This window comes from Phoenix dactylifera, chromosome 10, assembly GCF_009389715.1.
Source record: "Phoenix dactylifera cultivar Barhee BC4 chromosome 10, palm_55x_up_171113_PBpolish2nd_filt_p, whole genome shotgun sequence".
NCBI classification, from domain to species: domain Eukaryota; kingdom Viridiplantae; phylum Streptophyta; class Magnoliopsida; order Arecales; family Arecaceae; genus Phoenix; species Phoenix dactylifera.
This window is the reverse complement of record NC_052401.1, coordinates 13,149,354-13,176,930: the sequence shown is the minus strand read 5'-3', so window position 1 is coordinate 13,176,930 and position 27,577 is coordinate 13,149,354. Positions and strand designations below refer to the sequence as shown.

General features: G+C 38.3%; 1 long non-coding RNA gene across 1 annotated transcript; it reads left to right on the top strand.

Annotated features, from left to right (window-relative positions):
* Positions 1-208: 208 nt before the first annotated feature.
* Positions 209-1,319, top strand: LOC120112264. The gene is made up of 2 exons (XR_005513743.1): positions 209-556; positions 919-1,319. It is a non-coding gene; the product is annotated as an uncharacterized LOC120112264 (long non-coding RNA).
* Positions 1,320-27,577: the final 26,258 nt, after the last annotated feature.

The window sequence follows — 27,577 nt, the reverse complement described above, 5'->3', positions numbered from 1 at the left end:
AAACAATTACATGCTGCATCTAGGAAAACAATCCAGCATTCAGCAATTGCTCTTCCTAATTTTTGCTTGTTTGGATAAAGAACAAATCTCACAAGTTAATAAGCACAGAAATGGTGCAGACGTAGAGCTCCAATGTTCTGATCAGTTCTCTGCACAGAAATGGTGCTTTCCCTTCTCACTTCTTTGAGCTTTGATGAAGTTAGTAGCTTGTGTAGATGGGGCATCCGTGTGAGGATGGTTTAGTAAGAGATCCCTTTTGGGGTTGTTGACTTCTATTATCTTGTCATTTGATGTTTTTCCTAGTGGATTTGTAGTGATAGAAATGGGTTTTCTTAGTCTGCTTTGGGTTTGTTGTGAGTTTTAGGACAAGAAGGAAGGGCAGGTTGCAGAGGAAGCCGGGACCAATGAAATCGATGTCCATGGTGATGCTGGGAGGGAAGAAGACGATGTGGTGGTGGAGATCCATGCAGGGTTCAAGCCGGTAGATCACCCACTCGAGCCTCCGGACGAGGACCCACCTGCGAAATGGCCAATGCCCGATTCTTCCCTTCTGAATGTAAGTGGCTAACGTGTCCTAATAGAGACATTTTTCTTGCTATGTGTGACTCTATTTATCTATAAAATACCCTGATTTATGGTATGATGACATGTTGTTTGCCCGTATGCATGAGATATTGGAAGTCCTCTGATGGTTCATATTGTACATTTTGCACCAAATTTAACAGTTAGTTATTTTGTAGGTTCGAAGTCCTCTGATGGTTCTGCAAGGCAGATGAGGGAAGTTGCATGTCCCACCTGCACAGTCCTCTGATGGTTCCCCGCCCCTTTCTCTTCCCCTTCTCTCATTCTCTTGATTATTTTGCGCACTGTTTCCGCATGCTGTTTGGCCCGAATTATATGATACAAGTTGTTTTGCAGGTTCAAGTTCCAGCCTCGGGGTCTGAAACAATAGAATGTGGTGTGTACCAGCACCCATTCCTGGTTGGTGCTCATTGATGTCTTCTGATTTTATCACATCGTGGTAATGCATCCGACTGAGCTTCAGGAAATTTTCTGTGTCACAGCTAATAGGCTCGGTTACCGGCTTTGTATATTCATTAATATGGTCATGTTTTACTCATTAGACTTGGTGGTTCTTTGTATATGAATCTTCTTTGAGCAGGCATATTTGGGATCGTCAAGTGTGTTAAGTGGGTTCGGATGACTGGAAACTAATTTAAAATGCTTGGATGGTTTTATTTGTTGATGCTTGTCTAGTCTGGCATTAGCAATTTACTCAATAAATTAGTCGGAGCTGCTTTGCTTCCTTTATGTTTATAATCTTTCTGAGTTTCTTCCTTTTTGTGTATGAATGAGGGTTGTATCATGTTCTTACCACTCCTTGCCCCGTGGCGATGCTTGCCACTTGTGGATCTATAACTATCTCTGCTTGGGCTTTTCCTTGTGGACCATGTATTCTTTAGTTTTTTCTATATCTTCTTGAGTTTACGAAATGTAATCATTGCTGGCTGTCATGTCATTTGCATGATGAGTCATTAGTTGTTCAAAACTTTTATTTGCCAGACGCTGGTTATGACTGCATGTACATATAGATTTGCATGTGCATGTAGGTTCATATTATAATTTACATTCGTATTTTTATTTTTTTTTAAAAAATAGCAATCCCGACGCTTTAAAGCGTTGGTAAATAAAAGCTGTGGCAAGCCTACGCCGACGCTTTAAAAATATATTTGCCGACGCTTTAAAGAGTCGGCGTTTACTCGGCATCCTTTGGCCCTTACTGACGCTTTAAAGCGTCGGCGAATGTGGGTTTTGCCGACGCTTTTATTAGCGTCGGAAAATCCCTGTTTTGGCCGACGCTTTCTCATAGCGTCGGCAAAAACTTTTGCCACTCCGGTATCGCCGACGCTTTTGCGACGCTTCTGTTTGCGTCACAGGAACTTTAGCCGACGCTTATAAGCGTTGGTAAAGATTCTAAAAAGCGTCGGAAAAGATGAATTTTCTTGTAGTGTGTACTTGGATACATTGCATGTTGTTTTCAGTATTAACATAAATGTGTCCTCCATTTAAACCATACTATTACGCGATACATGTCAAGAAGACTTTAGTAGGTGTTCTAATTTCAATACTATGGACATATGTATGACATTCAAGTAACCACATAAATGTTTAAAATCCACTAGGAAATATTTTTGTAAACTATATATGTAAATCTATCTCTAAATCAAAAGAACTATTAACTTATGTTGTTTCTAGAAATAATTTTTATATTTTATTTTTAAAATTAGTTCAGTTAATAAATGTTAGTATGGTTGGTTGGCATCTCATGGTTAAGAGATTATTTTTAGGACATTCAGGGTTCAAATTCTAGGTGTTGCCACAAGAATTTAAGAACTTGGTTTTATGATGGTTATTTAATCTTGAATGATGTATTTAGCATTGTGGAAGAGAGTAGTGTACGATTCTACGGTAAGTCTTAGTATATAATATGGGTTAGTCTCCATTTTGTTAATTACATTGAGAGAATTCCAGCAGCAACAATACGAGACAAAAGTCAATTACAAATAATTAAAGTTTCACATCAAAATCTTTTTTTCCTTTCTTTGTTACCAATAATTCCATTTAAACAAAATTATATGTAAATGGCATTTGTAAATTGCGAACACAAATAATTAGTTGCTAGTTTAGAGCTCTTTTGTCCTTTTTCTTCATGAGTGTTAATTGGCCAGTTTGGATCTACGCCAGAAGCAAGCCCAAGGTTTGAACTTTAAGCCCAAGCCTGGCCCATCTTGGATCTGGCCCGAACGTATCGGACTTGAGTCCAACTTGACTCAGTTATGCTTGCAGGCTTGATCAGGCTTAGAATTGTATTCTTTTCAATATTTTGCCATCTGCTGCCTTAGCTTGGCCCAAAAATTATCCGGACTTCAATTCTAAGCCGGAGCCTAGCTTGCAGTCCAAGAACTTAGTCTGAGCCACGATTTTCCAAGGAGTCCAGCCATTCAAGCCAAACGGCCCATTAACAACCCTAATATTTTTGTATCCCTGCTTTTTTCTCCTTGTCAACTATGTAGAACTCATTTGGTAATGAGAAACTGATGTTTGAATATATGATGTTTGAAAAACTAATTTTTGTATGTTTGATTGATCATACAAAAATGACACATTTCAGAATAGTTTATATTTGGTCAAGCATATACTTTGCTAGAAAAATATTATAAAATATTTTATACCCTTAATAAAGAAAAAAATCTTATCCCATGCTATCTAAGAACTTAAAGGTAATTTTGATAAAAAAAATTATCCTAATTCTTAGCTAGTTAGAGTTAGACTTTTCTAATCTCATATAGATTTTTTATCTATAAAATATAAAAAATATATTTTAATAGAAAAAAATTATTTTCTTAATCTTTCTTCTTCGAAACCTCCAACTAAACTAAAGGCATCTCTACATTTTTTTTTGTTGACCTTACTTTCTTCCCTCTTTTTTCCACGGACAAAACGAGTTCTAAGTGCATCCAAACAAAAAAAATATTAATTTCTATTTATAAAATGATTTTTATTAGGGGTAATTATTTTTATTTATTTATTATTTCTGGTTGTCCATAGAAAAATTGTGAGGTGCAAAGTTATTTATTAATAATTAAATTACTTTAGAGTATATACATCCATGACATCGAAAAATAAAATATCTAACAATTCATAATATTTTAAAATAAAAAGGTTAATAATAATAGTCCTTATTAATTCAAAGAAATATTTTCCACATGTCATTATAGGATGGCTTGACACCAGAAATTTATAGACAGAAGAATACTGAAGACAAAGGGGCTTATTATTAATTATTTTTGTTTAATTTTTATACTACTAAGATATATTGGTCGAAAGTAGTAGCATAATGAAAGAAAAAGTTATTATATATATGGGCGCATGTGTATATATGTGTATAAAAATGAATTTAGAAACTCATTTTACCATACTTTGTCCATGAAGGTTCCATTTACTAATGCAAATAGGCTGTTTGCATCTTAATGTAGACTATTTAATCAATATTGTTTTGTAGTGGGAGTTTGTCAATTTATCTATTGTTGTATCTTAACGTAGACTATTTAATCATTAATATTGTTTTGCAGTGGCCAGTGAGAGCTTGTGAATTTATCCATTGATGTGTCAATTTATCTATTGATGTGCCGAAATGGAGACTATTTAATCTTGAATGCTGTATTTGGCATTGTGGAAGAGAGTAGTGTATGATTCAAATGTAAGTCTGAATATAATGTGGATTAGTCTCCATTTTGTTAATTGCATTAAGAGAATTCTAGGAGCAACAATGCAAGACAAAAGCCAGTTACAAATAACTAATGTGCCACATCGAAATTAGGACCAGCTCTTTTAAATCTTGCCTTGTCATCCAGGATGGTTATCGGGAAAAATCTTTGTTGCCTCTGATAATTCCATTTAAACAAAAGTACATGTAAAGGGCATTTGTAAATTGCGAACACAAATAATTAGTAGATAGTCTAGAGCTCTTTTGTCACTTTTTTTCATGATTGTCAATGGGCCAGTTTGGATCTAGGCCCGAAGCCAAGCCCAAGGTTTGAACTTTAGGCTCAAGCCTAGCCCAGCCTGAAGGTACCGGACTTGAGTCCGACTTGACTCAGGATATGCTTGTAGGCTTGATCCGGCTTAGGCTTCTATTGTATTCAATTTTAGCCCATCTTCTGCCTTAGCTTGGCCCAAAAATTATCCGGACTTCAATTCTAAGCCTAAGCCTAGCTTGCGGTCCAAGAACTTAGTCTAAGCCCAGATTTTTTCGGGTCAGGTGTCCAGCCATTTGAGCCGGAATGGCCCATTAACAACCCTACTATTTTTGTATCCCTGCTTGTTTTTCCCTTGCCAACCATGTAGAACTCATTTGGTTCCGAAAAACTGGTGCTTGAATATATGATATTTACAAAATTAATTTTTGTATATTTGGTTGATCATAAAAAAATTAATTTATAAAAATTATGTAAGATACATTTCAGAATAATTTATATTTGGTTTAGCATCTATTTTCTATAAAAATTATGTAAGATACATGTTATGCCCTTAATAAAGAAAAAGATCTTATCCCATTCTATCTACAAGATTAAAGATAGTTTTGGAAAAAAAAATCCTAATTTCTAGCTAGTTGGAATTAGACTTTTTCATATCGCATATAGATTTTTCTTTTCCATAAAATATAGAAATTTTATTTCCATGGAAAAATCATTTTTTGTTTCCTTTTTTGAAGACTAAACTTGAGGCATCTCTCCCGTTTCTGTTGGACCCACTTTCCTTCCTCTTTTTTCCATAAACCAAATGAGTTCTAAATGTATCCCAACAAAAAAAGTTTTATTAATTTCTATTAATAAAGTAATTTTTATGAAGGGTAATTTTTCTTATAAATTAAATTTATTAAATTTAACTTAGAGTAAATACATCCATGACATCAGAAAATAAAATATCTAACAATTCATAATGTTTTAAAATAAGGATGGTTAATAATAAAAGTCCTTATTAATTCAAAGAAATATGTTCCATATGTCATTATAGGATGGCTTGACATAGAAATTTATAGATAGAAGGAAATATTGAAGACCAAGAGGCTTATTACTAATTATTTTAGTTATTAATTTTTATATTACTTAGATATATTGGTCTAAAGTAGTAGTAATAGTATAATGAAAGAACAAGTTATTATATATGTGCGCATGTGTATATATGCGTATAAAAGTAATAGTATGACAACCTATGAATTTAGAAACCCATTTTACCAACACTTTGTCCATGAAGTGTCCATTTGCTAATGCAAATAGGCTGTTGTATCTTAATGTAGACTATTTAATCAATATTGTTCTGCAGTGAGAGCTTGTACAATTTATATATTGCTGTATCTTAATGTAGACTATTTAATCATTAATATTGTTTTGCAATGAGAGCTTGTAGATTTATCTATTGCTGTGCCTTAATGTAGACTATTGCTTTATGTGAACGAGACACCAGAATGTCCCAGATCAATGAATCCAATGTTAGCAATAAAAACATGGAATTGTTTTATGTCTCTGCTCAAATGAAAAACCTTACCCCCTCTCTTTTTCGATGCACTGCTAATAGCATTAAAATCCCCAACTTGTAGGATAGGAGTATTCAGGAAGACAAACTTGGAAATCAAATCCCACCAATCCCTCCCTTGAATACCTCAAATGCTGGCTTATATAACTCCAAGAATCCTGGGTTGAGAATTAGGTAAGGATGGTATGCTGAAGGCTACCTGTTTATTGATAATTATGAAGTTGACCAATTGTAGGCACTTCTTCCACACAACAATGATTCTATCGAAAGTTCTTCTGCTGGGATGGCAAAGAAATTCCAAATATTTCCAGTGACCTGATGATTTTAATTGAGAGAATCCATAGATAACCTTGTCTCCAAGATGCAGAAAACATCCAGATCATGTTCCCTGATATATTTTTTTAAATTATTGATAAAGGACAGCTTAGTCGCCCCCATACAATTCCAAGACAGAACTAACATGAAGTGGGTGAAGAGAGTGGCATGGCCAACATCATATGTTAGCATAATTTTAGGGATAATGTAACAATCTATATCAACCGACAATATTTTTTTTTATTGGCGTGTATTATCTTGTTAGAGTGATTTTAAGAATCACATAACAATTTGTATCAACGAGTATTTTTTTTTTTTTATTAGTATGATTCTATCTCGGCCTATATTATTTTTCTTGCATGGAGTCTATACACGCGTATATATAACTTCTGAGATGTACTGAATGTACTAGAAGAGAAAAATAAAATCACTTTTTTTTCTCTTGTTTTTCTCTTCTTTTGCAATTTTTTTCAACATTACCTGTTAGAGAATCGAAGATATTTTCATTGTCCCTATAGCATCACCACTAACACGAGTTCGGGGTTCAATCGAGTACATCACCTTCCTTCCATCTTGCCTCCTATTTTACCTTTTTTTTTTTGCTAAGATGGGTGGATCATACTTGACGAGTATGGATGCACAAAATAAAATTAAAAAATAGAACACGTTAGAGTGCCGAGGATAATTTTCCATCTCTAGCCCACAGTGTACTACCGGAGTGACAAGAACAACTGAAGTGAATGAAGATGAACCAAGCGTTCCTCTATAAAGTTTTGGCAAAGTGGTCCACCTTCGCCCTTATAACAGATGAGGACTCTCCCATTGTAGACAAAGATGCAATGTCAGTGCCCTCGGATGAGTCTTCAGGCACTATGGGTACACTCGAAGATCAAGCTCCACCCTGGGTCAGTTGCGCCCGAGTGGATTTTGAGCTTGGGTCCTTCCCAACGAATTGATTAGGTACAATTGATGGAATGTGGCCTGGGTTTAGCCACTTGACAAGTGAGCTGTTGCCGGGTTTGTAGTTCGAATCAACTGGGGCGGCTTGGCCCATCTACTCCTCCCTCCTCTCTTCCACAAGAACCCTAGCAACTGTCATCTGGCCCAAACAGGCGCTTCCCCTCCCATCGAATCATCTGAATGTCCCACTCTACCACAAAGTAAGCATAAGGTTGTAAGATTCTCGTACTGTAATGGTTGCTAGGACCTTCTACCTTCACAAACTCCATAAGGTTGTAAGGTTGTAAGGTTGACTTTCCACAACCTAGTCACAGGGCAAATAAGCAAATTGACGCATGAAGATGCATGGTACTAAGTAAAACTGGCTCTGAAATATATGTTTTCATTTGTTTGTAGTTCCATCTTTCAGAACTCAAAGACAGCAACACAAACAAGCACCTTACTTTTAATGTTATGTAGAACCAGTATGAGAAGTGTACAGATGAATGTATTTCATGGACTTTTATGCTCTTTTATCTGAGAAGGTGCAGAGCACCAAAAAAAAGTGGTAAAGGCTGCAAAGTTGAACATATGAAAGTGATCCGAACTGGAGAAGGAAGATTCTCTTCAACCCATTCAACTCGAATCACTTAAAGAAAAATTAGAAAAAAATGGAGAAATCTCGAAAGTAAGATTTTAAGTCTCCTTTTCTTTCATCGATCCTTCGAACAACGAGCTATGTAGCCTCTATTTATAACGTGAGGTCTGCCCTAACATAATTTGGATCGGATTCCTTTTTTTAATCCTAGTATGACTCTTTTTTCTTAAATAGACATCTCTAGTAAAAAAAGCTAAAAATCTCGAGGAGGTAAATCTCGACTTTTACATCAACTCTGCCTTTTGTTGCTCCACTTGATTCTTCTCGGATAGAGATTTATGTCTAGTCAAAGTGTTACCCGAAAAGAAAACTTTCGGTTTGACCACTTCATTTCGGAACCTAAACGAAGGAATTTCGGCTCGATTCAACCTCCTAAGAAGTTGGCCTAAAATTGTAGATCTCGAAAAGATATTCAATTTCGAAAACAAATATCACCTCAATTAAACATCGTATGACCAAGTTATGGCCTCTAGAAATTTAGCATTCTACTTGAATTCTACTTGAATTCTGATGTGGCGGATCTCATTTTGTAACACTATCCATCTCTACTTATAGTAGCCAAAGTGTTCCACATCGAGTCTAATGATCCTCCTGAATATCCGTAGTGGCCAAATTATTTTATATCGAGTTTGTTGATCTCTTTGGATACTCGTAGTGAACAAAGTGATCCGAACTCAAAGAAAGAATATTTTCTTCAACCCATTCAACTTGAATCACTCAAAGAAAAAATAGAAGAAAATGGAGTAATCTCGAAAGTAAGACTTTAAGTCTCCTTTTTTTTTCATCGATCCTTCAAACAACGAGCTATATAGCCTCTATTTATGACGTGAGGTCGGTCCTAACATAATTTGGATCGGATTTCTTTTCCTAATCCTAGTATGACTTTTTTTCCTAAAATGGAACATCTCTAGTAAAACAAGCTAAAAATCTCGAGGAGGTAAATTTCGATTTTTTACATCAACTCTGCTTTTTGTCGCTCTGCTTGATTCTTCTCAAATAAGAGTTATGTCTAGTCAAAGTATTATCTGAAAAGAAAACTTTCGGTACGACCACTTCATTTCAGGACCTAGATGATGGAATTTCGGCTCGATTTAACCTCCTAGGAAGTTGGCCTAAAATTGTAGATCTTGAAAAGATATCCAATTTCGAAAACAAATATCATCTCAATTAAACATTGTATGACCAAGTTATAGCCTCTAGAAATTTAACATTCTACTTGGCTTTTCGATGTGGCGGATCTCGCTTCGTAACACTATTTAGCCCTATTTATAGTGGCCAAAGTGTTCTACATCGAGTCTAGCGATCCTTCTGAATATCCGTAGTGGTCAAATTGTTCCATATCGAGTTTGGTGATCATTTTGGATACTCGTAGTGGCCAAAGTGATCCATATTGAGTTCAGTGATTCTCCTGAGTACTCATAGTGGTTAAAGTGGTCTACATCGAGTCCGGTATTCCTCTTGGATCAGAGCTCTCCTTGTTTAGAAGATTTAGCTCCTGCTAAATCAGTATTGAAGATGGAAAAAATGCATGCTTTCCTACCTTATGGTTGAAGCATTTAGTTTTGCTCGAAAATAGAGTTGTTGGTGCTTGTGTTGAAGGTGTCGCCAATTGATTCACGATCTTAATGAGTTGGGCTATCTTCTCTTCTAATTATGGGAGATGTTTCATCATCTCATCATCCATCGAGATAGAAGTAGCAGCTATACTCACCTTTGTCCTTCAATATACTTCAAGCACGGATTGCCCTTCTCTTGACTGCTTGTATTGCTTGCGCATCTGGACCATGCATGAAGGCTCCTATACATGTAGAGGGCTAAAGCTCTGATACCAACTTGATCCAATCGGAGAGAAAAAAAATTTTCTTCAACCCACTCAACTCGAATCTCTCAAAAAAAAACTAGAAGAAGATGGAGGAATTTCAAAAGTGGGGGTTTAAGTCCTCTTTTCTTTCATTAATCCTTCAAAAAATGAAGTGCATAGCCTCTATTTATAATTTGAGGTCCCCCCTAACACAATTAAGGTTGGATTCCTCTTCCTAATCCTAGTAGGACTCTTTTTTCTAATATAAACATCTCTAATAGAAAAAAACTAAAATCTCGAAGAGGTAGATCTCGAATTCTATATCAACTCTATCTTCTATCGCTCTACCTGATTTTTCTCAAATAGAGATCTATGCTCGGTCAAAGTCTTACTCGAGAAGAAAACTTTCAGTTTCACCACTCCATTTTGGGGCCTAAATGATGTTTCGCCCCCATTCAAGAAACTAGCCCAAAGTTGTAGATCTCGAAAAGATGCCTAATTTCAAAAAAAAATTTATTTTAGTCGAAAATTGTATGACCAACTTATGGCCTTCGAAAGTTTCGACTTTCTGAAGTGGCAGATCTTGCTTCTGAACCTTGTTTAGCCATGCTCGTAGTGGCCAAAATATTTCACATTGAGTCTAGTAATCTTCCTAGATATCTGTAGTGGCCAAAGTGTTGCACATCGAGTTTGGAGATCTCTTTGGATACTTGTAGTAGCCAAAGTAATCCACATCTAATTTGGTGATCCTCTTAAATACTCATAGTAGTCAAAGTGGTTCACATCGAGTCCGGTGATCCTTCTAGATCAAGAAGTCAAAGAAAACAGTCAGGAAGATGCTTTGGCCCAAAGGAAAGAAAAAACAAACAGACAAACAAACTTGCACATGCCGCGCATGTTCGAGGAGGGAAGAAACTCCCGATAGGAGTCTTCTTCCTCCCTAAGATGGTTAGACAGAATTCGACTCTAAGCCAGACTTTGGTTGCAACCGGGTTTATTTAGAGCCCTCCCCGGTCCCTCATCTACTCACTAAAGATTTACAACCACGATCGGAGCTCACCACCAAAAATTCTCTTTGGTTTTCTCTCTAAATCCCTATCGCCTATTGCATCATCGTCGTGTCTAAATGCTGCTGGAAACAAGGTAAGGACCTAGCCATCTTTGATTTACTTTAGTCCTCTTTCTTTTGGACCCTTTGGAGCCCTGATGTTGGCCAGTGATTGCCGGATTTTGGCTGAAAGGGCAATGTTCTAGTTCTCCTGTTTTTGGATGTCAAGGCCTTCTTCTCTTTCTCCGATCATTGTTTGCCGCCAGCGCTTGTCACTGGAGCTGTTCCTCAACTCCTCGCATTGGTTAGAAGTGAAGACAGTAGTCCTAGCCGTCAGGATGTCTTGGTTCCATGGGTTAAGGGGGCAGAACACCTGTTTTAGGAAGATCTCCCCTCGCCGCTGGCCGCCGATTGCCATCGGCCGTCGTCACAGTGGGCGGCCATGGGTCCCCTACCCCAGGCACCACCACAGCCATTCTACTTCCCTCTTTCCCTCTTCCTTGGCTAGAGAGAGAGACTCTATTTTTTCTTCCTCTCTTCATTCTCTTTCTTTCCCATCTTTTTTCTCTTGTTTCTCGCTCGTTGGACTTTCTCCCTCTACTATCTCTAGAGACATTAGATCAAGTAAGGTATTCCACTCAGTGATTTTGGATCAACCTTGATGAAGGGCCTTGCTCCATGGTCATTAGGCAGTCTGGCAGCCCCCATCTTAGTCTTTTTCAGACATTGTTAGAATTGGTCATTTTCGATCTCTATGAAACCACCTACACCCTAGCCTGAGCATGATCGGATGAATTCGCTTTGATCGGACTGATCGAGGTGTCAGGCACTTCTGCTTAGTTAGCCCTATAAGGATATCGAGACTCAGGTTATTCCTAGATTAATCATGACTAACTTTTAATAAATTGATAATGCAATTTTGGATAATAGGTTCTGAAGGAGAATTTTAGAATTAGTTGGATTGTCTGCTCATTATTCGTGCAAGATAAGTAATGATCTACCTTTTATAATTTTTTTTATTTATATAATATTATTTTTACATCGAATAAATTGTTAATCGATTTATATGTAATTTATGAATTTTACGAAATGGTGATTTGAACAAACAATAGATATGTATTTTAGAGTAATATTTTTTGAAGTATTATTATATTGTTTACTGATCTTACATCGTGTATGCATATTTTGATTAAATTATGATATATATGTTATTTTGCAAAAGAATTTTGATATGTATCAGATTTGTACTCTTAGTCTGACTATATTCTAGACCATGCCAATTGAAAGTTATACATGAGACTTTGATTATTATTGAGCTCATTGATTTTGCTCTGGCCCTACCATGGGATATAAATATTGTATTCTGGATCACTCCATAGGATATAAGTGTGATATTTTGGCCTACTCTATAGGGTATAAGTGTGGTTCTATATTTGACCTAGCCATAGGATATAAGTGTCGCTATTGTTAATGGCTGTTGAGTTGAATATGATTTATTACAAATCAGATTTATGGTTACATATACGAATATTTGAAAGAAATGGATTTTAATGGATTTGTATTTTGAAACAAAAATGACTGTCTTTATACTGATTTATTGTAATTTGTATTTATATTTTATGTTATTACATGAATTATCTAGTTAAGGTATTCATTATTTACTGAAATGTCGAGCTCATTATTTCTTCTTTTCTTCACCGATGCAGATACTTAGTTCTAGATACGGGTTCTACTATGGGAGTGAGACTAGAAGCGAGATTCAACAATATCTGCATAGTTTAGATTTAGTATTATTATAATCTTTTGATCGGGTTATTATTTGAGGTTTATTTGATGTCAGACTTTTAAATATTATTCGTTAGTTCGATTTGGTAGTTAATTGAATTATGGTTTATAGTTATTTAAATTTATTCCGCTACTTGTTTATGATATCATAATGAGATACCTTGTATGCTTGTGGAGAAAGTTCTCTATGAGTATGTGACTATTACTATGACCCATGACTCGCAAACTCAGATTGAAGGCGTGATAATTAATATGATATCAAAGCATAAGTAGATGAATCATAAGTCATAGAATCAGACATAATATAAGTGTAGATGGGTAGACACTAAGAACATTAGGATGTTAGTTTATGATGATTGTGACCTAAGTTATTCTAGTAAACTTGTAATTAACTAATAAGCATATTAAGGGTATGCTGCTATCTGATGGACATAGGTTAGGATGCCTCCACACCAGATGAAAAAGACTACTCGAGGTGCTGCTGGTGAGGCATCAAACTAGCAAGATGGAGGCACTCCCTTGCAAGTTCGTAGCACTCCTTAGTAGGAGAGAGTCACCAATCCTGCTAGAAACACTCAAATAGGACAAAAAGAACCAGGCTTATGCCAAATTATGCAAACCTTAGTTAGTATGATGCGGATGCAACAACAGATGTAGTAGTAGTTGTTCCAACAACAGCAGGTTCAACAATGGCAAACATAATTTCACCATGCATTGAAACAACAAGTATGAGGAGAGCAACAGGAGCAGCATAGCAATATAGCAGAGTTCGAGAAGCTAGCCACTCTAGCTTTCAAGGGAACTATGGAACCTTTGGAAGCTGAAAATTGTCCTTATGAAGATGGAGAAAGCATTCACCGTTCAGAGATGCCAAGATGATAAAAAGATTCTTTATGCATCGTATATATTGCAAGGTTAGGTATTCAACTGGTGGCGAGTGCTAGAACATAAATTTGAGCAAGATAGGGAACCACTTACTTGGGATAGATTTCGAGGAGCATTCTATGATAAATATTTCCCTCAAGGCATGAGGATGTAGAAAGAGCAAAAGTTTATTCAAGTGAAACAAAGGAATATGATAGTGGCTGAATATGAAGCTGTATTTATAGGGCTAGCCAAATTTGTCTTGAGATTGGTTGAGGATGAATAAGATCGAGTGCATAATTTTGAGATGGAATTGAAGATTAAAATTAGAAGACAAGTGGTACCTTATGAGTTGATTACCTATGTAGCTGTGGTGAATAAAATATTGATAATTGAAAGGGAAGTCAATAGAGCTCATGATGAAAGGGAAAGGAATCAAAAGAAACGGAATAGGTCAAACAAATCTCAGGGATAGAGTAATAGAAATATTGAGAGTTCAAACAAGAGATCGGCAAGTGATAATTCTAGGCCTATGGATGGCATCAAATGTTACAAGTGTGGTAAAGCTCATGCTGATGAATATTGCCATTGGATCACTAGCGCATGCTTTAGATGCGGCAAGATAGGCCATAGAATTGCTTCATGTCTGCAAAGAAATGAGGATCAGTCCATCAAGACAGTTGAACAAAACAAAGAAGTCAAAAACCCCGAACCTAAGGAAGGGTCTATGCTTTTACACAATAGGATGCACAAGGTACTGATGTGATAGTGACAGGTACTAATCTAGTTTCAGTATTTATTCCTATGTTTTATTTGATACAAGTATTACTCATACCCACTACTTTTGTCAGATGACTTATTATGTTGTTAGAATTGATTAAGTGGCTACATAACATTTCCTTAATGATTGTCAAAAGAAGAATATGAACATTCTAATTTGTAAAGTGTTTTATAAGATTAATACTCATATCAATATGTGTACTAGTACATAGGTAATTTTAGAAAATCCAGACTTGATATGGGTATGTTGTGGGTTAGGAACAGAGTCACACAATAGAAGCGTGATGAATTGAATTATTTTGAACCTAGTTAGACAAGATAAGATTGATTTGAGAAGTGTTATGAAGTGATTTGGAAGTAGTATGCTCTACTCCTTGAACTACAAGCACAAAAATTTTGGGGATGAAAATTTTCTTTTAGGGGGAGAAAATGTAATACCCAATAACTTGGCCCAATCTATTTGATCGGCCCAGAGTATTTGGCCCAAAGGAAAGGAAAAAAACAAACTTGCACATGTTGCGCACATGCAAGGAGGGAAGAGGCTCCTGATGGGAGTATTCTTCTTTTCCGAGATAGTTGGACGGAATCCGACTTTAAGCTAGATTTTAGTGGCCAGCAAGTTTATTTAGAGCCCTCCCCGATCCCTCCTCCACTCACCAGAGATTTGTAGCCTCGATTGGAGCCCACCGTCGGAGATTCTCTTCGATTTTCTCTCCAAATCTTGATTGCTTATCGCACCATTGTCGCATCTAAATGATACCGGAAACCTAGTAAGGACTTGGCTATCTCCGATTTGCTTTTCTCCTATTTCTTTTGAACCCTCTGGAGCCCCGACGCTGGCCGATGATCGCCGGATCTTAGCCAAAAAGGGAAATGCCCTGTTTTTCCCTACTTTCGGTAGTCTGGACCTTCATTTTCTTCGATCATTATTTGCTGCCAGCACTCATCGTTGGAGCCTTTCGTCGACTCTTCATAGTGGTTAGAAGTGAAGGCCGGAGTCCTAACTATCAGGATATCATGGTTTCATGAGTTATGGGAGTGGAACCCCTATTTTAGAAAGATTTTCTGTCGTTGTTGGTTGCTGTCGGCCACCATTAATAGTAGGCGGTCGTGGGTCCCCTGACCCAAGCACTACCACAACCACCCTGCTTCCCTCTTTCCCTCCTCCTCGGCTAGAGAGAGACTCCATTTTCTCTTCCTCTCTCCTTTCTCTATCTTTCCCTCTTTGTTTTTCTCTCTACTTGAACTTTCTCTCTCTACTCTTTTTCTAAAGATATTAGATCCAACAAGGTACTCCTCTCAGTGATTTTAGATCAACCCTAGTGAAGGGCCCTGCTCCATTCTTGTTAGGCAACGTGCCAGCCCCCACTTTAGCCCTTTTCAGACACTGTTAGAATTGGTCATCCCCGATCTCTATTAAACCACCTATACTCTAGTCTGAGCATAATCAGATAAATTTTTCTTTGATCAGACTGACTCAGGTGTCGGGCACTTCTGCTTAGTCAAGCCTTTTAGGGTATCCGGACTTAGAATTTTTATTCCCAGATTAATCCTGATTAAATTTTAGTAAAATGATAATGCAATTTTGGATATTAGGTTTTGAAGGAGGATTTCAGGATTAGTTGGATTGTCTGCTCATTGTTCGTGCAAGATAAACAATGATCTATCTTTTCTAGATTTCTTATTTATATAATATTATTTTTATATCGAATAAATTGTTAATCGATTTATATATGGTTTATGAATTTTACAAAGTGGTGATTTGAACAAAAGATTGATATGTGATTTAGAGAAATATTTTTCGAACTATTATTATATTTTTTGTTGATCTTACATCGTGTATGCATATTTTGATTGGATTATGATATATATTCTATTTTGTAAAAGAAATTTGATAAGTATTAAACTCTCAGCCTGATTACTTTTCAGATATAGATACTTAGTTTTGATTGCAGATCCTACTGTGGAAGTGAAGCTAGAAGCAAGATTCGACAATATCTACATAGTTTAGATTTAGTATTATTATAATCTTTTTATTGGATTATTATTTGAGGTTTAAGTGATGTAAGACTTTTCAATATTATTTGTGAGTTTGATTTGGTAGTTAACTGAATTATGGTTTATAGTTATTTAAATATATTCCGCTGCTTGTTTATGATATCAGGATGAGATGTGTTACATGTTTATGGGGAGAGTTCTCTTTGAGTATGTGGCGGTTGCCATAATCCATGACTCGCGAACTCAGATCAGGAGCATGACATTCTATTTTTGGTGAACCAGAATTATATCAATCAGAAATGGCACTTGGTAGTAAAGTAAAACCATTAGCTGAAGTAGATAATGGAGAAAGCACAATGATCCATCAAGATAGATTACATGACAGATACCTCTTTCGGCAATTCCTCCATGTTCAGAATAGTAAAATGCTCGGGAATTTGGTGTTGCTTTTAAATGCTCATACCTATTTGCTTTGGTCGGACCTTTTATGTTCATTGGGCTTTTGCAGAGCTCTAGCTCTGCTATTTATTGCAGCAAAAAAGGTCGGTTACTTTTGTGTCCTTAGCAGCATCTTTTTCCATCTTTAACAAATGTGTTGGCCACCACTAAAGATACAATTTTGTCAGGGTGATCTGTTGGATGGCATGGAAATGCAATTGGTGTCGGATGATTTTTGCATACAGTGACCTGGAAGTACCAATAAATAGCAGCAAACTGTGCAATGGGAAAAGAAAGGAAGAAATTAATCCGAGAGAGAGAAGGAGAGAGGGATGCAGTCTCACTTAGCAATTGTTCATGGTGAAGTATATTCTTTTGGTTACGAAAAAATATATATATATTCTTCTCAACATTTCTGTGGATTATCTGTTTTTACTATCATTTCTATAAAATATTTGAAATTAATTTCTACTATAATAGGCTATATATCAAGTTGGATGACAACTGTAGTAGCCCTCTCAACCTCTCACCAATAGCTCTTTTTTACCATACACTTTTAGTATCCCAAAAAACTATAGATCAAAGATACATATTTATTGGATGAATAAATTATCCACATTCATCCCTATCTTGCTAGATTTATCTAAAAATTATATGATTCAAGAAAATCTTCAAACTTAATATGGACCACTTTGGCCACTATGAATAGGACTGAACAAAGTTCAGGAGCGAAATCTACCATATCGAGAAGTCGAGTCACAGACCAAACTTCTGCAAGTCATAATTGGTCATATGACCTCCAATTGAGATAAAAAAAATTCGGACAATTTTTTGAGATCTACAATATAACACCCCACCCTTCAAGAATTAGCACCCCAGGTGGTCGAGCCCAAATTATGTTTTCTAAGTCCTGAAACAAACTGGTTAAACCGAAAATTTTCTTTTTGAATATGACTTTGATTGGGCGTATCTCTTCATCCGACAAAAAATAGCCAAAGCGATAGAAAACAGAGTTGATATAGAAGTTAAGATCTACCTCCCGAAGGATTTTAGCTTTTACAAGTTTAATTCTACTAGTGATGTTTATTATTAGGAAGAGGAATCCGACTCGATTTGTATAAGAACGGACCTCATCATTATAATTAGAGGCTGTGTATTTTATTGTTTTTTGTTGATCAATAAAATAAAAGGAGACTTAAGCCTATACTTTTGCAATTCTTCCATCTTCTTCTATTTTTTTTAAGAGATTCGAGTTTATTGGATTGAGAAAAATCTTCCTTCTCCCCCATGAGATCATTATGAATCGAAAAAGATACAGATAAATACTAGTGCTACATGACATAGTTATTTGATCGAGCATTGATTTTCAATGGTGTACAATTTGCACTACCGAGTTTAGTGTAGCGTCGTATGATTGTTATGTTATATATGGTAACAAAAATTTTTCTGTATGTGGTATACAGCATGTTTTAATAGTGGCGATCTAGTTGGGAGCATCGAACTCCATGGTGCACTGTGGAGGGCGCTGGTCTCTTTTTTTCTTTTTTTATACAACAGCAGCTCACATCCGACGAGTGTGAATGCAGCCAATAAAATCAGAAAAAAGAAATTGATACAATGGAGTAGGAACTGATCGTGATCCACCCAACTAAAGCCCCCAGAATAATAGGCCACGAAAAGGGCTACCCAATTAGCAGCACTGTTCGCCTCCTTGTAGATGTATGATGTCCTCAGAAGAGCACCCTCGTCCAAAAGCCTGCGAACATTGTAGAGAAGCTGACTAGAGCAATCTCTCTGTCCCCGGCTTTGGATTCAATCGATGACCGTGGCCGAGTCTCCTTCCAGGATAATGCGATCCGCCCCCACCATACGCCTCACACAGGTGACTCCTTCCCATGCGGTACATAGCTCAGCACATATTACTAATGTGTCAAAGATCCACCGACCCCTATCAGCCTGCCAGTGTGGTCACGGATGACGAATCCCATGCCTCCGGTGCTCCCTCACTCGCAAACGTTTTTGTCAAAGTTCACTTTGAGGAAACCAGAGGGTGGGGGCTCTCATGAGACCGACACGGTCTTGGACGTACGTTGCACGAGCAAAAAGAGCGCTCTAGATTTTCTTAGCCATCCCAAGAGATGATGACGTGGTAGAGTGGATGATCTTTGCTATATGAAAAAGAGCCCTCTCCGCCACCTGGCTTGGGAGCACTCTGTTGTCTTTAAAGATTCAAAGATTTTTATCCAACCAGCAATCATAGGCTAGACAAGTAGCTCTAATGACCGGTGTACTCTGGCCCGAGCTCCGCAAGGAGGTGCTGGTCATTTTGGTCGGCTCCCTCTGTAACGGGTATCACCAACCAATACTACAATCCATGGGCGATGACAAATAGTTGGATGAGACGTATCATCCAAGTTAGAATGGCCCCATCGGAGGCGACACATGGGCCCACGTACAAGCCAACAAATGCGTGACATTTCAGTATTCATAACTTCGTTCCGTCCTTACAAAGACCACCGAGTTACTTGGACCAAAATAAGCCGACGAAGAGTGTACAATGCTCTCCACTTTTTTTTTTTTTTGCTGAAAGTACAATGCTCTCCACTTGAGGCAAAGAATTCATACAAACATTACCTTAGGGTTCCCACTGGACACTATCTTTATTCCAACGCCTTTGTTGAAAAGGCCACTTTTTTTTTTTTTTGAAAATATATATAGAAGAGGAGGAAAGAGGCAGAACCCCATCCGCATAGCAGCCTCTACTGAGCCTCCATCAGAAAATATTCGATATGGGTCACAAGTTTTCGCGTGCCCTCCCCAACCTGTGGAAAATCCTACTGGGCCATCTACGTATGAGTACGTCACCCCAGCACCACCTCAGTACTGATAGAAGAAATGCATATTCACATAGAGTCATCCGGACGTGGGGCATGCGGTCTCTTGATTTAATCGACGGCTGTGCGTTCCGAATCCGAACAACTCGGATGGAGTTTGAGCTCTCTTACCACCAGGCTACCACCTTGGTGGCTTAAAAAGGCTCTTGAGTCGACTTCACAGCACGTAACTCAAAATTCAACAACATTAATGGTCATGTTCCACTTCATGCTGGAGAACCATCAGACAGTTATATCCTAACTATAGTGCAATAGAGGAATAGATAGCATACTATCAAATTAATAATATCGTATCGCTATCCTCCATAAAATCACAACCACCTTTATCTCGACCTACAAGACTAACGTATCTCCATTGCTTGTCTTTTTGGGGCAGACATAGGGCTCCATCTATTTTTTATTACAATGAAGGCAGAGCTCGAACCCAAGTATCATTAATCGTAAATCTCATCGGACCTAAACCTCGAGATAATTGCATAAGGTGTCCAAAGTAAAACCTCTACATGATAGGATTTGTCTTTGTAGAATGTGTGCGGATCAATATCTCCTAGCCTGAGCTATACTAGGATATTTATTAGCGGTGGTGGTGGAGATGGAGAAATTATTCCTTATATCCGGTGCACCATATCAACGGTGTATCATAAGAACAATATAAGATGAGATGAGAGAGGGGCAACAATCTAAGACAAGTTGTATGATGAATGAGGTTTACAAGAACGAGATATCTTATTGGCATTGTGCACTGCTTATATGGTGTATCTGGTGAAGTATATTTTTGAAATGAGGACCATTCACGGCTATCAAGAAAAATCTTTCTTGCCCCTGATAATTCCATTTAAACAAACATACATATAAATGATATTTGTAAATTGCAAACACAAGTAATTGGTTGCTAGTCTAGACCTCTTTTGTCGTATATTATTATGAGTCTCAGTGGGCCACGTTGGATCTAGGCTCGAAGCAAGCTCGAGATTTCAACTTCAAGCCCAAGCCTAGCCCAGGTTGGATTTAGCCCGAAGGCATCAGACTCGAGTCCGACTTGACTCTGGACATGCTTGCAGGCTTGATGATGCTTAGAATTGGATTCTATTCAATTGTTAGCCTATCTTCTACCGTAGCTTGCAGTGCAAAAACTTAGTCCAAGCCTAGATTTTTTGGAGTCACTAACAACCCTAATATTTTTGTATATCTGCTTCCTTTTTTTTCCTTTCTTCTTTCTTTATCATAGAATTTTAGTGGATTATGAAACAGGTATAAACTACATTAGAGAAGGATTAGTTTCAACTAAATGTGTTATAAAAGCAACATATAACAGAACTAACAGGAGGAATATATATATATATATATATAGCAAGAGTAGAGCTATGTGAAAACATGTAGCAATTGGGTCCCTTTATATTTTTCATTTTATTTTTTCAAAGAAAGAAAATTAGTTAAGTCTCGTACAATACATGTCTCCGGTCGGAACCCAATTTGAAGAAAAAGCATGAACCAAATATTGTAGGTAACGTGTTGGATCATCTAAAAGCTTGACTTGGGATGTTGTTGACCGACAACACAGATTCCATGCTTCGAATTTGAACTTTGTTTGTAGCTCCCAAAGTGGGCTTTTGACAAAACGTGTTGAATGCGTCGGTCATATCATAGTAAATGTGGCCGTTAAAGACTGATGATTGGTTCCCATTTTGGACCTGCTCTTCCTTGCAGAGCTCGTTGGTATGATGCTCCAGAAAATAATTTTTACGTGTTTGGTTGTAAATGAAAAAATAACATACTCGAAAATAAATTATATTTAATTAAGTATTTATATTTTTGAAAAAATTATATAAAATATTTGTTATATTTTTAATAAAAAAATATCACACTTTAACTAAAATTTTGAATATATTTTTGGAAAAAAATTTATCTCAATTTCTAGATCGTGAGAACTAAACTTTTCTATATCCCATATAAATTTTTATTCTATAAAATCTGAAAATTTTATTTTTATGAAAAATTATTTTCTAATTTCTTTGTTTTAAAAATCTAACTAAATATAAATATGAGGCATCTCTCCATTTTTTTATAGAACCCACTTTTTTTTCCTCTTTTTTTAACGAACTAAACGAATTCTAAGTACATCCAAACAAAGAAACTTTTCAAATAAATGGCAATAATTTTTATTTATTTGTTTATTTATTATTTTTGATTAATCAAAGAAAAAGGTGAGGTGCAAAATAATTTATTATAAATTAAATTTATTAAATTAATATAAAGTAAATATATTCATGGACATCGAAAAATACAATATCTAACCGTTTATAATATTTAAAAATAAGAAAGGTTGATAATAAAAGTCATTATTAATATAAAGAAGTATTTTTCATATGTCGCTATAGGATGGCTTGGCACAAAAATTTATAGGCAGATGAAAATATTGAAGACCAAGGGGCTAACTATTAATTATTTTAGTTATTAATTTTTATACTATGTAGATATATTGGTGTAAATGAATAGTAGTAGTATAATGAAATTTTTTTTTTTTATATATATGTGTGCATGTGTATAAAAGTAATAGTACGATAATTTATGCATTTAAACCCATTTTACCAACACTTTGTCCATGAAGGGTCCATTTGTTAATGCAAGTGGCTGTTTGTATCTTAATGTAGACTATTTTGGAATTGCTGTTAGCAGTAGAGCTTTTAGAAGCAGAGCTTTCAAAAAATAGAGATTTTGGAAGTAGAGTTTTTATAGAAAGCTAATTGTTGTTTGGTAACTATATTTTTAAAATGCTATGAAGCTTTAACATATGTTTGGTAACCAAAATGAGAATGTTCTTTTGTTATAATAAAATGACAATAAACAATATTATATAGTGGAGTATAATACAATATAATATTAAATAATAAAATATTATTATTTTGTATAATATTAATATAATATAATATTAAACAATAAAGCATAATAATATAATATAATATGAAATGATATAATATAATGATATATTATTAATAGTATAATATTATTAAAATATAATATAATGTAATATAATATTATATAATAATATTGTAATATAAGATAATAATATAATATAATATAATGAATTAGAATCTAATCTAATAATAGATTATATTATATTATAACATAATTATATGATATGATATGATATAAGATGTAATCATGAGATTTGTTGGTAGGCATTTTGGTCATCAGAATATTTTTATTAAAACCAAAACAGTTTTCCGACATTGCCTTGAAAGCACTTTTGGAGAGAAGCTCCAAAATAGAGCTCTTCCCAAATAGATGTTTTTAGCCTTCCGACAAAGCTAAAACAGCTTTTCAATTTTTTACCAAACACCACTATACCATCCAAAAGTATTTTTGGAGGGTCAGAGAGTGGTTTATAGCCCACCAAAAATTTTGCCGAATGGGCAATTAATCATTATTGTTGTTCTAGAGTGAGAGCTTGTCACTTTATCTACTGCTATAATGTAGTCTATTTAATCATTAATATTTTTTTGCAATGAGAGCTTGTCAATTTATCTATTGCTGTGTCATTTCTTCATAGACATTTAGCCCGGACAAATTTGCTTAGCTCCTAATGTAAAGGAAGAAGTTGAAGAAAGCATTTTAGCCAACATAGATTTCATTAGAGCTAAAAATCCATGAGTTGAATGATTTCCATCTGATGGAATCAATCCCTTCTTTGATGCCTTCACATGGTCTTGCAGCTAATATCTACCTATGCATTTTAATTTAATGACTTTCTCAAGTGTAGTTTCATAGATCTTTTCAAAGGTTTGAGATTTTATAATTCTTAATATATAGTGTCACTATTGATTTAATTTTAGTAACTCAAAAAATTCTCTAAAATCTTATCGCACAAGGAGATTACACTTCAAGCATGACAAATGTGCTTCCAATGGTTCAAGAATATGCCCATTACATTGTATACATTCTTTTTTAAAGAAATACATTGTATACTTTCAAATTTGCCAAATATTCATAATTGTAACATTTAAAGACACAGTGTGTTTGTATTGAGAAAATGAGGAAGTACTGCTATTGTGGTTCAAATCTGGCCCGAGGGTGACCATGCCAGTGAAGCCGAGGGAGCCGCCGGTACTGGAAAGGGGAAGACGGGAGCGGCCTCCTGCGCGACAACTGCGGACCTGCACAAATCCTCACCGGTGTTCCCGATGAGGGCCCTCCGATGATCAAGTTAGAATGGGCAGATTTGGTCCCGCCAAAAAGAGATCCCTCAGAATTTACCTGATCGAGCTATTTATAGCCTCGGTGGAGTGGCCCGGGTGATGAAGGTACTGTCAGTCCCCATCATGAGGAGGCATGGCTCTGAGCCGGATGGCGCGCAGCTCAGGTTGGCTGGTGACATGCGGTACAGCCCATTTTTGAGAACGGTACGGTGTTGACAGTCACAACAGGGTATGGTTGGTTATGGAGACATGCCGCGGCAGTGTGGTGGAGTATGGCCGCGTAAGTGGGCGTAGGCTCGCACACGGGTGCGGTCGCTGACGAGGTCGAGTTCGTTAAGTAGTCGCGTCATGTATTTGATGAGGTTGGCCTGGCGAATACTGGGAGCAGCTCGATTTTGTGGGTTTCGGGGTGTGCTCGGAGGTGCGCCCCAAGCTTGAGGATCGGAGCGTATTGCTGGGGGTTTAGCATCCCAAACTTGGTCGGGATAGGTCGACGTTTGTCTGGAGGCACCTCGAACTTGGTCGGCGAACGTCCGGAGTTGGTATAGCTTTCGGCAAAGTTCCGAGGACAAGCTGGCCCTGGGCTGAGGTGAAGATTCATCCGATTGTTGTTGGTATTAAATGGGCCGAAACTGGGCGGCCTGTTAGTTGTGGGATGGATGGCCCATTTTTTTCTCTATCATTTTCCCCCCACTTCCGAGGCCGAGCTGTATCGCGGCTCGGATGATGGAAGTAGTCAATCTTCTGATCGCCTAGCGCTTCAGTTAGATAAGCAGAGAGAGGCGTGTACCGAACTAGATATGTATATTAAGGGTTGGTTCCCTTTAGTTGTGTTGCGGGAGGCGAGCTGGGTTGGATTGGGTCACCACGTCAGTTGAAGTGGAAGGGGTTGCTAGAGTTCTTTTAATGCCTTGCGTGCGCGCTTCCTTCCGAAGCATTGCCAGGTGGAATGCGAGGGGCCTCATTAATGCTCAATTTTAAAGGCGCCCATCATGACGACCGGCCTTTAGTATGACAGCCTGGGGGAAAATTTGATACGGCGGTCTCGGGGGTTGCCGCGTGGCGAGATCTAACCGTCCTGCCATTTCGAGAAGCCGATCGGAGCCGCTGAAGAAGGCTATATAAAGCCCTAAGAAGGAGGTCTCCGGGATCCCTATTTTTCTTTCCTTTTTTATCTGTCGTCGTCTCCTTTTTAAACCTTTTTGAAGGTTCACGGAGTAATCTAGAGTTTCCCGACGGACCTTTTTCTGTCTTCTTTTCTTTGTGAGTCCCCTAGGTAGGTGTCTTTACCCTTTGTGGGTTGCTCGGAGATCTTTTCCTTTTTTCTTTACTGTGGGTGAGGCAATGGGGTCACCCTCGAGAGCTCTAGTGCTTGGCGCGGGCCCATCTCATGCTTGAGTTTCCTCATCATCGGAGGAAGTGGAGCTTGATGGGAGCCCTGACCCATATAGTCTTAGTTCTTGCATGGTAGGGAAAGAATTGTCCCATGTCAGGGGATAGTTTTTCATTCCCTCGGGGTTCACTTTGGAACTCCCAGGTCCCGGAGGTTGCGTCGACGATCCTCCGGAGGGTCGGATCGGGGTTATTGTCAATAACAGGCTGCCCAAGTTGTCATAGCTCGAACAGGCGACTTTAGACAAGCTGCTCGATTCAGAAGAAACTCCAGGACTCTCTGACCTGCTCACTGAGGAAGTCCTGGTAAACATCGGCTTAAGCTCGGCCCATCCCGGGGGTAATGGCAAAATGTTTATTTTGCTCTTTTCTTTTTCTCTTTTATCGTTGAATTTTGATGGGATTTCGTTTGTCAGAAGTTGCAGGGATGCGTTTAGATTCTGAAACTTTAATGGCTAAATTCCGCAGCAAAGCGGTAGCCTCTGAGGGAGCTCGGGCGGAGCCGAAGAAGAAAGCCCGAGCTGCTTCGGGACCTGGTGTCGAGAGGCGCCGTCTCGGGATCGTCATCGTAGAACCTGCTAGGCTTGAGCCCGAGCAAGTTACTCCACTTGGAGTAAGGCCGCCACCGCTGGTGGCGGGGAAGGCCGTGGGCAAGCGGGTGGCTACATCGCCCGCTAAAGCTTGGGCGCTAAAAGAGCCGCTCGGTCGCCTTCACTGGGTGTCGAGCCTGGAAATGGGCTTAAAGCTCGGGTTCCCTCTATGGTCGCGACTTTGTCCAAGGTTCAGCCCACCCCTCCGGAGTCTAGAAGGAGGCCATTTCACCCTGATTGCCAGCTGTTCGAGGATGACAGAGCACTGCAATCGAGTGAAGTCGCGCGTGAGGTCGTGCGTTGGGCCTCACTCCCGTGCGATCGGGCTGAGCTGGTGGAGCTCGGGCTACCCGGAGTTGTTGACGAGGCCTACTCCACCATTGTTTTGGTAAGCGATATTATTTTTTTTTTTTGCACAAGTATTTGACCTCGGCTTACTTTTGTTCTTCTATGCCAGATGATGCACTTAGTCGACATACTAGGGATCGCCACGACCAACTCTCGAAGAAGGATTTGGGATTTGCGGTCGGAAGTAGTTGCTGAGAAGCAACGAAGAGAGGAGGCCGAGGCTCGGGTCGAGACTGAGCTCGCCGGAGTTCGGAAGATGGAGGCCGAGCTTCTTCAGGTGCGATCGACGGCTGAAGGTCACATCTCGGAACTGGAGTCTGCACTGGCCAATGAGGGACGCAAGATCGAAGCTCTTGAGCCAAAGGCCGTGGAGCTCGGCCGGCTCGCTAAGGAGCAAGTTTCAAGGGCCGTTCAGAACTTCCGCGAGTTCGGGGAGTACATAGATGAGTTGGCGGAGGCGGCGACTGATGCCATGGTCCGGGGTTTCGACAATTGCCGAGACCAAGCCCAGAAAATATGTCCCGGGGTCGACCTCAATGGCTTATGCCCATGTCTGGATGATGACGCCGAGGCGGACGAGTCAGCGGAGGCGCATGAATCTACTACTGGGGCGGCAGACCTCATTGAAGATGCTGCGAAAGCCACGACGGCGCCCGCTACCGAAGCTGAGAGCAAAAACCTCTCCCATCGTTGACCAGAAGTGGGATAGGTTGGCTAGGCCTTTTGTATTTTGTCTGACCTTGAGGTCAATTCTTTTTGTATTTGGCCCTTCGCCTTTTGGCGTTAATGAAGTAGACTTTTCATTCTTTAGTTCTTCTATGACTTCAAATTCGCGTGGTTCCGCCTTTAAGACTTAATCATCTATTTGAATTTTTTCGTCTTACGTTCGATCGTTTAAAAGAAACCGAACTGCAATGCTTACGTTCACATCCGGCCTATGCGGGAGGAACCATGCTGAGCATTCACCGAAGTTTGCATGGTCGGCGTCCGCTTTTAACTTTGCCATCCATTATCCCCGGGCTCGTCTGTTAGCGCGCGCTAGGCGCTTGGGTCGAGTTTTAGCCCTATTTTAGCTCTTGCATCGTAGCTTAGGACACTTACAACACAGATGGTTGTTGCGAACTCTGATGGTTCCCAACTTTGGGGTTTTCCCAAGTTTAAAAGGGAATATTCGGAATCGAGCTAGGTCGCATTCGAACTTTCTACCTCCCCGTTCAAGTCGGGCACGGTTCATATAAAGTCTATGGATGGGGGTGCCTTTTCTTGGCTCCCTGTTGACCCCGCAGGGCATCCCGAGCCGAGCTCAAGGGATGACTTTACAGATGCCCCCCACTCAGAACAGGAGCTTCCTTACAGATTTCTGCGGAGGGAGGTGCTCTTCCTCGGCTCCCCGTTGATCCCGCAGGGTATCTCGAGCCGAGCTCAAGGGATGACT